This window comes from Athene cunicularia, assembly GCF_003259725.1.
Source record: "Athene cunicularia isolate RWA chromosome 6 unlocalized genomic scaffold, athCun1 chr6_part1, whole genome shotgun sequence".
Classification (NCBI taxonomy): Eukaryota; Metazoa; Chordata; class Aves; order Strigiformes; family Strigidae; genus Athene; species Athene cunicularia.
Genome location: NW_020799105.1, coordinates 5848942 through 5863875, shown reverse-complemented (window position 1 = coordinate 5863875; position 14934 = coordinate 5848942).

The following is a 14934-nucleotide window of genomic DNA, read 5'->3' as shown; positions in this document are numbered from 1 at the left end:
CTTCTCTGACCAAATTCCTGTTAGTGAAAATATGAGCCATCTTCCTTGTGTCTGGAGTATTATTTTGGAAAGGCCACATGGGAATTTGTAACTGCCTAAGCAGGGAGTGTGAATGGTTTATAGGGTTGTACCCACAACATTTGCATTTCCTGGGGTTGGACAGGCAGCATGCAAGAAGCCATCCCAGGTTTGAGGGGCTTAAAATCTGACTAGAAAAGCCTAATGAAAGCTCAGCTCTTCAAAGATATTTTAGTTCAGAGTTGTCTGTTGATTTCACTGAAACTTTTGTGCTTATATCATCTCAGAGGTCCTGTTACTATTATCAGGTTATTCAGCTCAGAGGTTGGCTTTTCTCGTTGACATGAGTTCAGCACCATGGGTTAGGATTTTCATGATGATTGTGGTCCCAATTTATTAATAACTTGGGAAATGTAAGGTGAGTTGCCAGTAGGCTCAAAGGAGATCAGTAGTAAAGCTGGGAAGGAGGAACAACTGAGGGAAGCTGATTTTATCACCATAATTGCTGGGAAACAAAACAATTGTAAAACATCAATAAAGATTTAATTACATATTGATTGCTGCTAAAATGTTCCTTGGGTGAACAGGTGCTTTAATAAAGCAGAATCAATTCCTAAGTTGTTCTAACCAGTCTTTTCCAAATGCAAATATTGATTTAGGGCCTTTCTATTCATTCACAGTTTAATTAACATGATTTTATTGCACAAAAATCGAGATACAATCTCGGCATGAAAAAGGTAACAGGGGAAATGTTAAAAATGCCCAGGACTGGTGCAGGCCTTCTGCTGCCTGTGTGCCAGCTTTTTTCACCTCCTGTGCTGCAGGAAGACCTGTGTGTGAGGAGTCTTCAGGGACTGCACTAATGCCACCTTGCTGTGCCTCCTGGGGCGGCTGCTCTGTGTCCTTGGACGCAGCATGTACGCAGCAGGAGATGTGCTAACCAGCGGCAGGGTGGAGTGCAGGTACTTTAGCTCTCTAATCAACTCACACACAGGTGTACATAAGAACTAGCTCTGTTCCTGACACCTGGGAAGACTAACAAAAATCTATTCCAGATATGATGCCAATGCACACAGATCACATTTAACCCCTGAAGGCTCCCATTCCAGAGAAAGCTGACTTTATTATATAGTGTTGCTTAATTCTCCCAGCATCCCAGTGCAGATGTGGCCTGAAACCCGGAAGGCTGACCACAGGATCACTAGGCGGTGGCCAGCCACAGGCAAGAAAAGGCTCTGCTTAAGAGGTATCTCATCACTGTGACTTCTGGAGAGAAGAAAAGATTGATGGATCTGACTTCACTTGTTATGTCTATTTTGCAGCAGGCAGAGTAATCTTTTGATAAAATATGTGTAAGCATTCCAACTGAGGTTAAAAAACCTTTGTTCCTGTCAGAAAGGGGAAGAAGAGAAAATAAATATCTTAGTTGGGCAAAGTGGGAGATCTCTTTCACAGAATCATAGAATTATTTAGGTCAGAAAAGACCTTAAGATTATGAAGTCCAACCATTAACCTAGTACTGCCAAGTCCACAATTAAACCATATTCCTAAGTGCCACATCTACAGATCTTCTCAATACCTCCAGGGACGTTGACTCAACTACTTCCCTAGGCAGCCTGTTCCAATTCTTGACAACCCTTTCAGTGAAGAAATTTTTTCTAATATCCAATATAAGATTGTCTATTTCCCATCTCTCCATGCTTAGGAATGTTTTTTAAGGAGAAGGAAATAATCTGAGACGGTTGTTCAACCTTCCTGGTGCCCTATGCACAGAGGCACCCCTGGGTGGGGTGGGTTGTTGAGCTGGGGCTGGGGTGGGGCAGGGAAAGAGCCTTGCCTGAGGGATCAGAGGTGGCACTGGGACACCTGTGGGGCAGACCAGGCAGCACTTCTCTTTAGAGCAGAGAGTGGATTTGCCAAAACATAGCACTGCACAGTGTGTGGCCCAGGGAAGAAGGGGAGGTGTGTAGTACTAGCATGGATGGCCCCATTAGTTGCTCTCGGGTGGGTTCAAGAGCAGAGCATCCTTACTGCTGGGCAGATGGAAATTGCCTGAGTGGAAACTGCTGCTTATTTTTTATTCTTAATTAATAAAATAATGGTAAATTAGTCCTGATTTGGAAATACTGCCTGCCACAGGCATCCAGATGGGAGAATGGAGTCTCCTGGAGTTGTGGCTTATTGACTGGCTTTCTTGAAAGAGCCCATTTTGCTGGCAAGGTGGCCATCTGATGCCAAAATTGTAGACCTTCCTTGGATGGTATCTCTCTTGTAGGGAAGACAGTACCAGACTGCAAGATGCTAAGATGGAACTGTGCCAAAGACAGAACAGGCTTTCCTTCAACTTCTGCACCGAACCCTGAACTGACTCCAAAAGGCTCTTCACTTTAGTGGTTGGGGTTGTGAAGTGCAGCACATCCCTATGCCTGGGATACCGCAGCAGCACAGAGACGTTTTGTTTGATGCAGTGCAGCGAGCTCTATGTGAACAAGAAGGTCACTTCAATTCTCCATCACTCCCATTACTGCAAACAATACTGACATCATATGTTGTTGTTCCGTCTTCTGGTGTTGTCCATTTGAACCCAGAGGACTCATCCCTGAGGTTCCAACAAATTATCAGTAGAGAATTTGTTGTTTACTAAAAGCCTTATGTTAGGCTTTTCTTTTTTTCTGCAGGAAAAAATTCATACTTTAGGTTTTATATCTGTCTTCCAAGAAGACGATAGAAACAGTCAGCCCTGGGGACCTGGGCTCCTGTCTGGAGGAAAGTATAATTTGTTCAAGCTGTGCTTCTGTTTTCCCAATATCCCATCCTGTTCCAGATCTCAATTAGCCATGGTGCGTCAGCATCATGCCTTGGACTGCTTGTGTCTGTTGGAGGCTTAGGACTGGCATTTCTGACTGAAAGTTGTATGCCCAACACTTAAGGTTGTCATTGGTATTGGAGTTCAAAGCTCCCAGGGACTTTATCCAATAACACTTAGTATTTCTTTGAAGCTAGAAGAATGCATATGGTGATATTTTTCTATGACAAAATCATATGAATGCATCTAAGTGGGTTTATAGTCCTGAGAAATGTTTTCTGCATTATTGGCTAGATAAAAGTACTTATTACAAAAGAAATACAGATGTCAGTAGATTCTGTATATGCAGAGATCTAAAATTTGGAGAAGTAAATAGCTCTGGATCACACAGAGGAACCAGTACTATTCTCTCTGTGGTAATGAAGAACAGGATATGTTGTAGGCACAATATTATTAATAAATAGTGATCAATGCAGTACAAATCTGTAATTTAATTTAGGATTTCAGCTGAAATTGCTCTTTGGAGTTATAGATGACAGTGAGCTCTGAAATTGAGTTACAGTCCAAGCAGGAACTGAGTCATGTGTAGCAATGTTCTAGGGAAGCATAGAATCACAGTCAGCACTGAGCAAAATGTTGTTGACAGTAGTATATTCACTGAAAAATGGCATTTGGTGGACATAAATGAAATTTAACTGAACTTACAGATGAATGTCAGGCAGAAAATTAGGGGGGAATATGAAAGTCAACATTTCCATGTATTGATCTAAAAATGGCAACTTTATTTTTAAAACTGTTTCAAGCTGAAAAACAATTATTAAAAGGTTTCATTAATCTAAAGCTGAAACATGACATTTTGCTGGGGAAAAAGTTGACTATTTCAGTTTGCCTCAGAATATTTTTTTTACTTTGCAAAATATCTCCTAAATATCTGTTTTAAGCCAAAGAACTACAGTTTCCCCTTCAGTTCCTTGGTTTAGCCACTGAGCTGAAACATCCCATGTTATTTTAGCCATAATAAAGGCTGATGTTCTTCAAAAGTAAGGGAAGAGTCATTGCTTTAAATGTCACTAACAATCTTCTCCAGCAGAAAAGATCAGTGTTGTGGGGGCTAAATTCTGAGTTGAGACAGATCCCAAAACATCTAGACAAGAAGAAAATAGGAAGAGTACAACTGATATCAACTTTGAGCCTTTCCAGAACTTCCTGATCATTTCCTTATGAAATGTATGAGAATCACTCAACAGCTTTGCTACCTTTCTGTGTTAGTCACTTAGACTTTCCTTTCCACAGTCTCCAGGGTTTCCCCTTAACCTTACTTCATTACCTCACTAGGAAGCAACTATGAATATGAAATATTTTTGTAAGAAATTATAAGTCATGGTCGACTTTCTAGTTTGCAGCAGAAGAGTAGCAAAAAGAAGGTGCAGAAACTTACTGACCCTCTGTGCTGAACAATTCCAAACACAACTTATTCTACAGAAGTTTATTAGCTATTTAGAATTCATTTTTCCTAACCTAAAATACTAGAATTTTCATTCAATACTCTGGTATCCTGGACTCAAAAAAAGAAACCTTACTAAATAAACAGAGCTATTGCTTTCCCTAAGATAATATCAATCATTCATATTAATTCAACAAATTTCTGCTTAAATACGAAAGGATCTCATGGTTTTCTCCATGCAGTCACCATCTCAGCCTTAGCTCTCTCCTTGCAGCCAAGTCAGAAAAAGGTTTCTGAGTCTGTGCCACACACATGCAGTATTAAAGTCTGAGCCTAGGGCTGAAATGAAAAATGTCCTGCAGTCTTTGAAAATCATTATACAAATGAGAAAGCTCTAGGGAGACCTTACTGTGGCCTTTCAATACTTAAATGAGACTTGTGAAAAAGATAGGGACAAACTTTTTAGTAGGGCCTTTTGTGATAGGATAAGTGGTAATGGTTTTAAGCTAAAAGAGGGTATACTTAGACTAGATATAAAGAAGACGTTTATGGTGAGGGTGGTGAAACACTGAACAGATTTCATAGAGAGGTAGATGCCCCATCCCTGAAAACATTCAAGGTAGGCTGGATGGGGGTCTGAGCAACCTGATCTAGTTGAAGATGCCCCTGCTTATTGGAGGGGGGTTGGACTAGATGACCTTTAAAGGTCTCTTTCAACCCAAAATATTCTATGGTTGTATGATAAATCCACTTATTTCTCACTGCTTGTCATGCTTCTGGGATTGAAAGAAAATCCCTGAAAGAAAAAACTACAGGCCAGTTTTCTGCTCTGCAGACATGATAGCTCTAAACCAGAGGTGTGTTACCATGAATAATGTGCTAACTCTAAAAGCCAGGTGGAGCTAGATCTTTACTTCCCAGGAATGTCTGTAATGAGCCTAAATTGATTCATTTCTGGAAAATGTTCAGATTTTGAAATAGAAGCTGTTAAATAAATAGGATTTTCAAGCAGTAAAGTACAAGATCAGTTTATTCTGAAGGACCAGATACTATCCACTGTTAAACTGGTGATCCAATATAATATACTTTGTAAGCACCATACTAGGTCTACAGTTCCTCTCTCTTCCTCTTCTAGATCATCCTGTATGAAATCCACAGCTACACTCATTATCTCTTCTCCTGACAAGTATACTGAGAAGACTGGTCAGACAACCTAGGATACTTAAAAACAAGCTAAATTAAAAGAAGAGCTTGACAAGATCATCTGTCTTCTTGTATGTAATAATTTGTCTAACATCTGATTCCCCAAAAAATGGTACCAGGCAAAAAGTTGGAGGAACTGTTGGTTTGGTTTTGGTGGAAGATAGGGAGAGAAAGAAATCTCTTCTTAAAGTAGCCAAGTACCCTGTTGGCATTACTACTTTTTCTGGTTTCCTGGTGAACTTTTCACATGGTTCTAATGATAGGTCATAACCACTTTGTTAAATGTTTCAGTGACAGTAAACACAGCAAAAAATAGTAATCTAGAATACATTGTGCCTTAACGCTCTCTCACTAGTTTAGGAAAATTGTGGTTAAAAACTGTGGCATTTGGATGACCTTCCTTTTGCTGTTCTTCCAGCTAAAACACTCAATTCTAGTATAAATAAAGGCGAACATTAGTGATAATAAACTTTCAAACTCAGTCACTGACTTGTTTATAGCTAGGTTGGTACTTGAGGGATCCAGTGCAATTTAAAAGGCAATAAATTGAAACCAACTCACTCCATTTTGGAGGCTGTTTATGAACTCTTTTAATTTGGTGTCATATTTATTTGAGGAGAATTAGATTATCCTATTCATTAGATGCAGTGGCCAATGATGAATGGAACAACATTCCACATCAATGGCATTAATTGAATCCTTGCAAGCACAGATAATACCCCTGCAGGAAACAGGAGAAGATGGAGAAGTTCTCCAAAGTAGGTCTGCAAATACTGCAGTGAAGAGGGAGCGCTACTAGATAGCAAGGATTGTTGATAGCAGTTGAATGCTTTTCACTGTTGGTGAGACTACCTAAAGAGTAGTTATGATCTCTAGGCATACAATTAAGATCAGATCCCCATGGTGCTAGGCACAAGTGCATGTCAAGGGGAAGCTCCCGCTCCAAGGCTGAGTTTAAATAGAAAAATCACACAGTGTATGGGACAGGTGGTAGATCTAGCTGAGGGAAAAATAGGTGGTTTAAGATATGGTTTAATGATACAGGTTAGCTGCTGTGCTAGCTACCTGCTGTCATACCACACCTTTACTCTGGCACTTACCTGACTCAGTGATGAGCTGGTTCTGGGGACAAATCAGCAGAGAGATTATCTCAGTATTTGTAGCCTAAGGCTGCAAATTTGTTTCAAGGGCTTGCCTGAACCAAGTGAACAGCTCACTGGTGGTGAAAGCAAGCTGTTCCACTCCCTCTTCCCTGCTCCCAACCATGTATTCTTGCCTGTCACAGCTGCCAGGCCTTGTCTGACCACATGCCAGTCCTAACAGCAAAAAAAACGAGCTTAGCACTTCTTTGCCTAGGAAGGGAATTGCATCAGCTTAGCCTGAGATCATAGCCAAGGCAAATGAGAAATCCTCTTTGTCAGGCAAGGAGCTCTTACTTCATAATAAACCTGCCTCCTCCCACTCCTGGAGCCTCAGGCCACTGTCCTGGTCAGGTTATCAGACTGCTACAGGGGAAACAGCGGGGTGGGCAGTGGGGAGGGGAGGGCCGTGCCAGTCAGCCCGCTGTATTGCCTTCCTTGGGTTTGGACATCGCACACATAGGTGCTTTTAAAAACAGCACTCCTGTTCAGCAGGCGTAGGAAAACTTTTCAACATGTCTTGTCCAGGACCACCCACGGTGTCTGAAGCAGAACCAAGGAGAGAGTACAGGTCTCTTGAGCTGTAAGCTAGTGCCATTACTAAATCCTTTGCCTTGGGGAGAATTTACTTTATTTCAGGGGGAAGCCATAATCAGAAAGACTGGCAGACCAACTGATTTAAACCTTGGGTTTGTAATGAGACCCAGATGATTTTCTCCTAGCTCGTCAATAATACATGCCTGTGTCTGTTGAGGATTTCTCGGAAATGTGTCATTCTTCCAGAGAATGTGTCCTATTGATAGAGCCATAAGCAACTGCCAATTAATCAGGGCATAATGCAGTGTTCAAAAATGAGCATGAGCTTTTCATGCCACAGTCCTTTTTGATTCATGCCTCTGCTGTGATTAATGCCAGTCCTCTTTCAGATAAGAAGCTGTTTGTTATGAGCAAATTACTTTATTGTCAGTGAAAGGTGAAAACCAGCCTGAGACACCAATGGGCTTAGGTGCAAAGAGAGTTGGATTCAGAGCTTCGTTAAATTGTGAGTTTCCTAGTTGCTTCCTATGGAAGAGACTCTGCTCCCGGACATCCCAGTCGTGCAAAGCAGTGAAGAGTGGTAAAGTGGGTGGAAGCAACTGTACCCTGGATGTATGGGACCCCCCCAAGATCCCTGATGTAACCTATGAAGTCTCTGTACTCTTTACGGATCCTTTCCATCACTGATGTGCTTCCAGTCTGCAGGCACAGGGCAGGTGTCTTCAGCAGTGTGCATGTCAGGATGGTTCTCCTGGGGGAATTCAGGGCAGTAGTTGGAGAGATTTTTCCTGAATGTTTTGAACACATGCTCCAAACCCTTTTACTGGGTAAATGTGAGGGGCAGGGCAGCACATATCAGGCATGATGATTACTCATGCAAAAAGAAGGTGACAGAACTGGCCACTGGGAATGCTGATGAATCTGAGTTCTCCCATGCCATGTCCTCTGCCAGGGGCAGGAGGGCTAGAAGGCAGTAAATAGCACTGTTCTCATTTTGCTGAGGCAGAAACAGAGGTGAGTCACCAGTTCAGGGTCAACAGTGGAGAAGTGATTAAGATGCAGTTTATCAGCGTTCCAGACAAATCAACCCGCCTGGCGACTCCACCTCTTCTCTCTGCTTGTACTGGGCTATTTCTTTCTGACCTGTGTGCTCTCACTATTGCAGCCCTGAGAAAGTGCTCTCAGCTGAGGTCTCAAAGAGATTAAAGCAGTAATAGCTACAGAGAGAGCACCATAGATATCTATAAAACTAACCATTTCAGAGTGCTAATTTCATTACCAAGCTAATTGCAAATATTGTATCTAAGAATATTTCCAGCCATCTGCAGGAAGGGAATGTCACAGCGCTTGAAAGGCATCATGTATTTATGATTGTGTCTTGCTGATAAATAAATCCAGTGCAGTGACTTTGGGATGTCATGATGATAATCATGCAGAACAAACATCTCTTGCTGTTACTTGGAGGTATTCACAAAACACTTTTATTGTGGTATCTGAATTGTATGTGTAAAGTCCTGTTACATTTCACCTCAATTTCAGAGTCTAGAATTGAGTGAATATGGGACTGTTGCTACTCCCTATAGCAGAGCTTGGCTGTGCCTGTTGTCACATGGGAAACCTGTGACACTGCAGGGAACAAAATCACATCTTCCTGCATCCAAGGCTGGTACTCTGCCAACTGCGTATCCATCTTTTATTGTAGATCCAGGTAAATATTTGCAGACTTTAAACAACTCTCATCAGAATCAATCCTAAGGGATGTGAGTGTCAAATGGACAAAGAAAAGGTAGGTCTGTGTCCCATTCATAGACTAAGAACAGCAGCAATGTCAGGAAAGTGGAAGTTTGTGCTGTCACTGCCCCTGTGTTCTCTGTATTCTGGGTAGATTCCTAGAAATGTAAGTTTTGACAAACACCATGTCTGCTGGAAGGTAATTAATTTTTATAAAACACAGAGGGCAAGATTCAGCTTGTGGTACAGTTTTCTTTGGTTTTTGATGCTCCCTGGATCAAGCAGTGGAGTTTGAACTCCAAAGGAACCTGCCACCCTGTTGGATAGAGCTGTGGCAAAATTTGTCTTCCTGTCTACTTGGAACCAGCTCCTGAGGACTGTTGCTCCCTGGGAACCAAGTTTTGATCTTTGGACTGTCTCACTCTCTCAAATCATCTGTGTTTGTAACCAACCCTTTTCGAGGACTTGTGTATAATGTATAAATAAAGTTTAGTTATGCTTACCTTGTTCCTCCCATACAAAGGTGACCTGTAAGGACCTGACATGTGAAGCTACCTGATGAGGTGGTAATGTAACAAATAACCTGCAAGACCTCCCCCTTACACAGCATTTAAATAGCTGTATGTCTGCATACAGCCTGTAGGTTATGTGAGTTGCCAGTCAAGCAACTGAGAGTTTAACAACACCCAGGTCCTACTTTGCAAGAGACAGCAGCCTTTTAAAGAGAAGCCAAAACTATTTTAAAGAATACTTGTGAGCCAGTTTAATGAGGGAAGTTGTCCCACTAATCATTGTTATAATACCTGTTATGACATCTGATGATCAGTGGAGGCATTATATTCTGAAGTCTCAAGGGTTTGTGCTGAGGTGGACATCTACGAAGCACAACAACGTTTCTGTCTTGAGAGCAGGGTGCAGTTATTACATCCAGGCTTAAGGCTAAATAATCCCAGGGGTCAAGACATGCAGGCTGAACTTGCAACATAGCTCTTAAAATATTTCTCATTTTCCTCTAGAATAAGCCAATTGAAAAAACACACTCATGTTTCTTGTTAATTTTAGCATGCAGCTATCAATGAGACCTTGATGTTGTGTGCCGAGGAAATCGAAACCTAACCCCAGAAATAGCTTGCTTTTAAATGTTTTATTAATATCCCAGCTTGTTTGGGCTCTAATCCTGGTAGCTGTTTTGTCTGGACTGATTCAACACTAGGACTGAACATAATGGATTTTGTTGATTTTTTGTTGGATTGCTGGGGTTCAGTTAAAATCTTCTCAAGATCATGACCTATGGTCAGAGCAGAGAGATGCACAAAACTTTTTTTGTTGTTGTTGACTTTAATAGGAGGTGTGGAGGCCATGCACCTCTAATAATAAATAAACATACATGTATAAAATGCTTGCCATAGTAAATAGACAGAAGTAGATGCTGAATCACAACAATATGAAGGTACCCTGCAGAAGGATATGCCAGGGTAAGCTCTGGCAGATCAGTACCTGCATCCTGCTTTTCCTATAGACTGTGTAAGATGTCTGCCCTATAAACATATACAACATAAGATTTTTATCTTAGACCTCTGAAGGCCTAAATGATTTTCATGTGAATACCAGGACACAGTCCTAAGAGTGGTTTCCCATTCTGCAGTCTTGACCATGCTCTGAGAGTTCAGATTCTCTTGTTTGTGGTTCTCGTGTGTTATTGTTTAGGGCAGAGACTGTACAGTTATGCAATATGAAGTCTGCTTCTACTTCTGTTCTGACACAGCCCAGGCTAGGTGATCAGAAGCTGTTGATGTTGTCTGGGTACATCGGATGATTTAAAAAAAAATAATATACCAATTAATGGCATCTTAGAGTCTCATTTGTGAGGTTGGTAATACTGGTAACATACATACTGTGACTAGTTCATAGGCTCCATATGTCTGTCACTCCTCCCAGCAGAGATAATCCACAGAAAAGACACAGGTTGTCATTAACTAAAGCAGCACTCAGTCAGTCTGCATGAGCAGAAGAGCAGAACCATGAGCATAAACCTATCTTTTGTCTCCTGTAGTGCACTTACCACCAGGCCTCCCAAAATCTGAACCCAGGTCACTGGAAAACAAATAGAAAGCTGGCTGAGGTTTCAGTTCAGAAGTAAAGCTTTTTCTAGACCTTTATGCCTCTTCCCAAGACAAACACTATAATAATAATAATATTTTTGCATAGCACATGGAGGAACAGGGCCCCATTTTTCAAATGTGTGTAAGGCAGGCAGGAAAATTCACCTTAAATTTTTAAGCTCTTACAATTTAACAGAAGGTCTGTTGAAGAAAACGGGGCCTGCACAATGTCTTTTGTAATATATTAATGGAAACATTAGCCTCTGTCCACCCTACAAGAACGGTACTGTTAGGAGCAAAGAAACTTTGATCTTTAGACTGTGAGACAGACAAAATATTGTTTGGAGAAAAAAAACAGCAGGTTCACATGAATAGTGGACAGTGCTATTAAGGTTACATCCAACTTATGAGGTTCCTTTGAAAATTAAATCCTGATTTAAGGACAAGATCCTCATCATTCATGGAATCACTTAGAAATGGAAATCTGAGAAAATGTCAACTTAAAGTAGGTGGAAAAGGGTCACTATTTTGACTAAACAAAAATAATTTGTAACACAGATGCACTTTATGAAGCATATGTAGAAAAAATAACCCTTTTGTTCATGCCTGAGCTCCCAGTTCAGGATGCCTCAGTGAAACAAAGCATGAAATAGCCTGCTAACTAAGTGTATCTCAGGATGGTTCAAAATGGGCTAGACTTGGATGCAGACTGAGCTTTAATCCAGGTTCCCCCACAATAATGACTTTGTAGAGTTGCAGAAGCCATTTCCATTTGCATAAGTGAAGCCTGTTTCACTGACTCTTATGGTGCTCTGCTGCTTTACAGCAGCTGAAAATCTGGTTTTAATTCAATCAGATGTTAATTCCCAGAGACTGGGCAAGTCCTGACTGCCCGGAAATAAGCTGTTTGAGATGAAACACTCTTCCAACCTCCCCTACTGGAGTAGATGCCACTTCTTCTATCATAACCTTTGCCCAGCTTTCAAGATTGTTGTGAGGTTTTATTAATGCTTGCAAAAAATTGCCCCATGTTTTGCAGAAAGTAGCTTTTCAAATATGATGCACTGTCTTTAATGTTGAAAAAAAGTAATAAAATTAGGAAGCACATTGACTGCAGTTTATTGAGAACAGCTGGGTATAAAATCACCACCTGAGGCATCAGGGCATGGAGAGGTGAGAAAATTAAACTTCATATAATTCCAATCTAAGATTGGATTGAGGGTTAATTGCTAGACAGGGCCCCAGAAGACTTGCCCTTAATTTGTGCTATTTAAGGGGCAGGACATGGGGTTTTTAAGTAAGATGCTGAGTCTGAAAAGAGGTAGAAAAAGAATATAGCCTTTATGATTGAAGGTGTATTTCCCTGTAAAGTAATTATTGTTGGAGATCTGCTAAAATCTCTTTACTTTTTTGGGGTCTGTTGTTTGGGCTTTTGTTTAGATGTCCTGTTCTGTGATGCTTGCTACTTATAGAAATATTCACCTGGTGATCTAAAATCTTCAAGATACATTTTTATCCAAAAAGAAACATTTTCTGCCCTTACCTGAAAGGAACATGGAGTGATTGTTGTGCTGCTGTGAACTGCTAAAAGATTTATTCTGGTTCGTTAAAAATATGAGGGTAGCCTAAGCTAATGCCATCTTGGGGAAGATTCTGCAAAACTTAGTTTTTTCTCTGTGCATCACAGAAAGACATACTGTGGCGTGGAGAGGTTAGTAACATGGCAGGCTGGGATAAAGGAAGGAGACTTCAAGCAGGGCTGGCATTGAGACTGCAGTGGCCAGTCTGATCTCACAACTACCTGGCAGCAGAGCATAGGACTTTAAGAACTGGTCCACAGCTATCATATGCTACAGCACCAGATAATCTTGTTTACTGGCTAACCAGTCTTTATTATTAAAGGTAATATGGTTAGGAGGTACTCAATGAAAGCCTTCCAGTTTTAAGGCCTATATTAGCTTGTTTTCATGTTAACATTGCCCTTTCTTTCTGATTTAATTTGCCTGATGCAGATAAAAATGGCAATTGCAGCCTAAATAGCAAAGCTCTTTTAGTCATTTTTGGTATACAGATTGGCTGTTTCTCTAATTCTAGTAATCTTATTTTGCAGCTTGTCCTCGCTTCTGTAGATCTTTTCCCAATGTGGGTCTCCATATTCAGCATAACGCAACAACTTTTTTGTCAGGTGTTGCAATTATGTTGCTCTACGCATCCTCAGATTGCACTTTCACTTCTCATAGCTGCCTCATCATGTTATGAGCTCATTATAATGCTGAAAGGGCAGCATTACATTGTCACCTAGCAGCACCAGCAACCACTGCTTTCTTCGAAGGGCACTATAGTATCTTATAATGGAATCTCAGAAGATTGACTCAGGCATCTACCTTGATGTGGTTGGCAGCAGTACCTCAATGCACCTTGTGCACCTGCATTATAAATATTTCTGAGACTGTGCAGGGATCAGACTCTGCTCCTCAGGGTTGTGGTGCATAGCTTAAAGACTCCACATCTACACTATGTTTAATATGATTAAATAAACATATATTGCAATATCTCTATAGCACTCAAGTGCTCAGATATGACAATGGCAGGACAATTAGGAGAGATGTAGAGAGCTGTTATACACACTCCCTGGAATAATGATTTGTGGTAGACATTACCAATTCTTCTGTTCAATAGTAATTTACCAGCTCATGGCTGCTTATCATATGTATTCAATTTTTTTTTGTTAATCAGCTGATACTTCTGAGCATTTGAGCTTTATGTTGACTCCTTGTTTCTGCTCCTCGGTCACTAAGAAGGAAAAAAAAAAAGTAATTTTAATAACTAAATATGTTCAGATTTGTTTATCCAACTCTCATTACTTATGGAGAGCTGCTTAAGATCTTCTCTACATTGTTGTGTAGGACAAAATAAAAAATGAGGCTGTCACACTCCACTGTGATACAGAGAGGAACTGAGCCAGCCGAATACAATTATGCAGGCTGAACATGAACAGCATCCAAAACACACAGTAGGAATTCCCTCTGGCACAGTGACACTCAAACATGCCATACATTTGCAATAACTGTAGAGGGTCAGAATCTCAGCTTTACAGCTCACTGGATAAAACAAGACTTGCTAGTTTATTCTCATTAGCACTACCAGACTGTACCTGTATTCTTGTGCTGTACTCTCCTCAGTATTGTACGCTGAGAATAGTCCATGGTGTCATGGACTATAAGAAGGAGATATTTTTAAGAGTTTAGAAGGCAAAAGCTCAACATGGAGTACTTTTCCTCCACTTAGTATGGAACTTTAAAGCTTTGTGTTAGAAGCTTCTATAAAATGCACTTTTGGGTGTGCTTGTGATCATTTGCAGCAATTGTAAATACTGCAGTAACTCTGCTAAAAGCAGTCAAAATATTTCACCCAAATCACAATGCAAAGTGCCATCTACCGTATCATAACATTGCCTGCATTGTCAGTATGGTACAGAATTTTTAATTTCCTGCTCTGAAAGACTGCTTAGTTCTACTGAACATTGTTAAACAGATGTAGCATTTCACCCAAGATCTGGTTGAGTTTCAATTCTGGATGAAGTAGTTCCTGTAAATAAGGCTTGCAAAATGCTTTCTCTCTAAACAAAACTATGGGCCAGTTTTTATTACATGCTATTATTATAATTATAGGATCTTCTGCTTAATCAGGATGTGCTTAATTAGGATAGCCATTTAATTGGGACATCTCCCAAGGAACCAATTTAGCTTAATGTTATTAGTACTATCTAATCAGGGCAGCTTAGGAAAAAACTTGCTTTTAAAAAATAAGACCCCAGCAGAGGTAAAGATAAACTGACATTTTGTTAGTCTGATGCATTCAGTCTGTTCCCTAAAGGTTCAGATTGCAGCACTGCTCAAGCAGCTACAGGGATGATCTCCTTAAAGTAAGAGAAGACAAGCATGACCCTTCTGT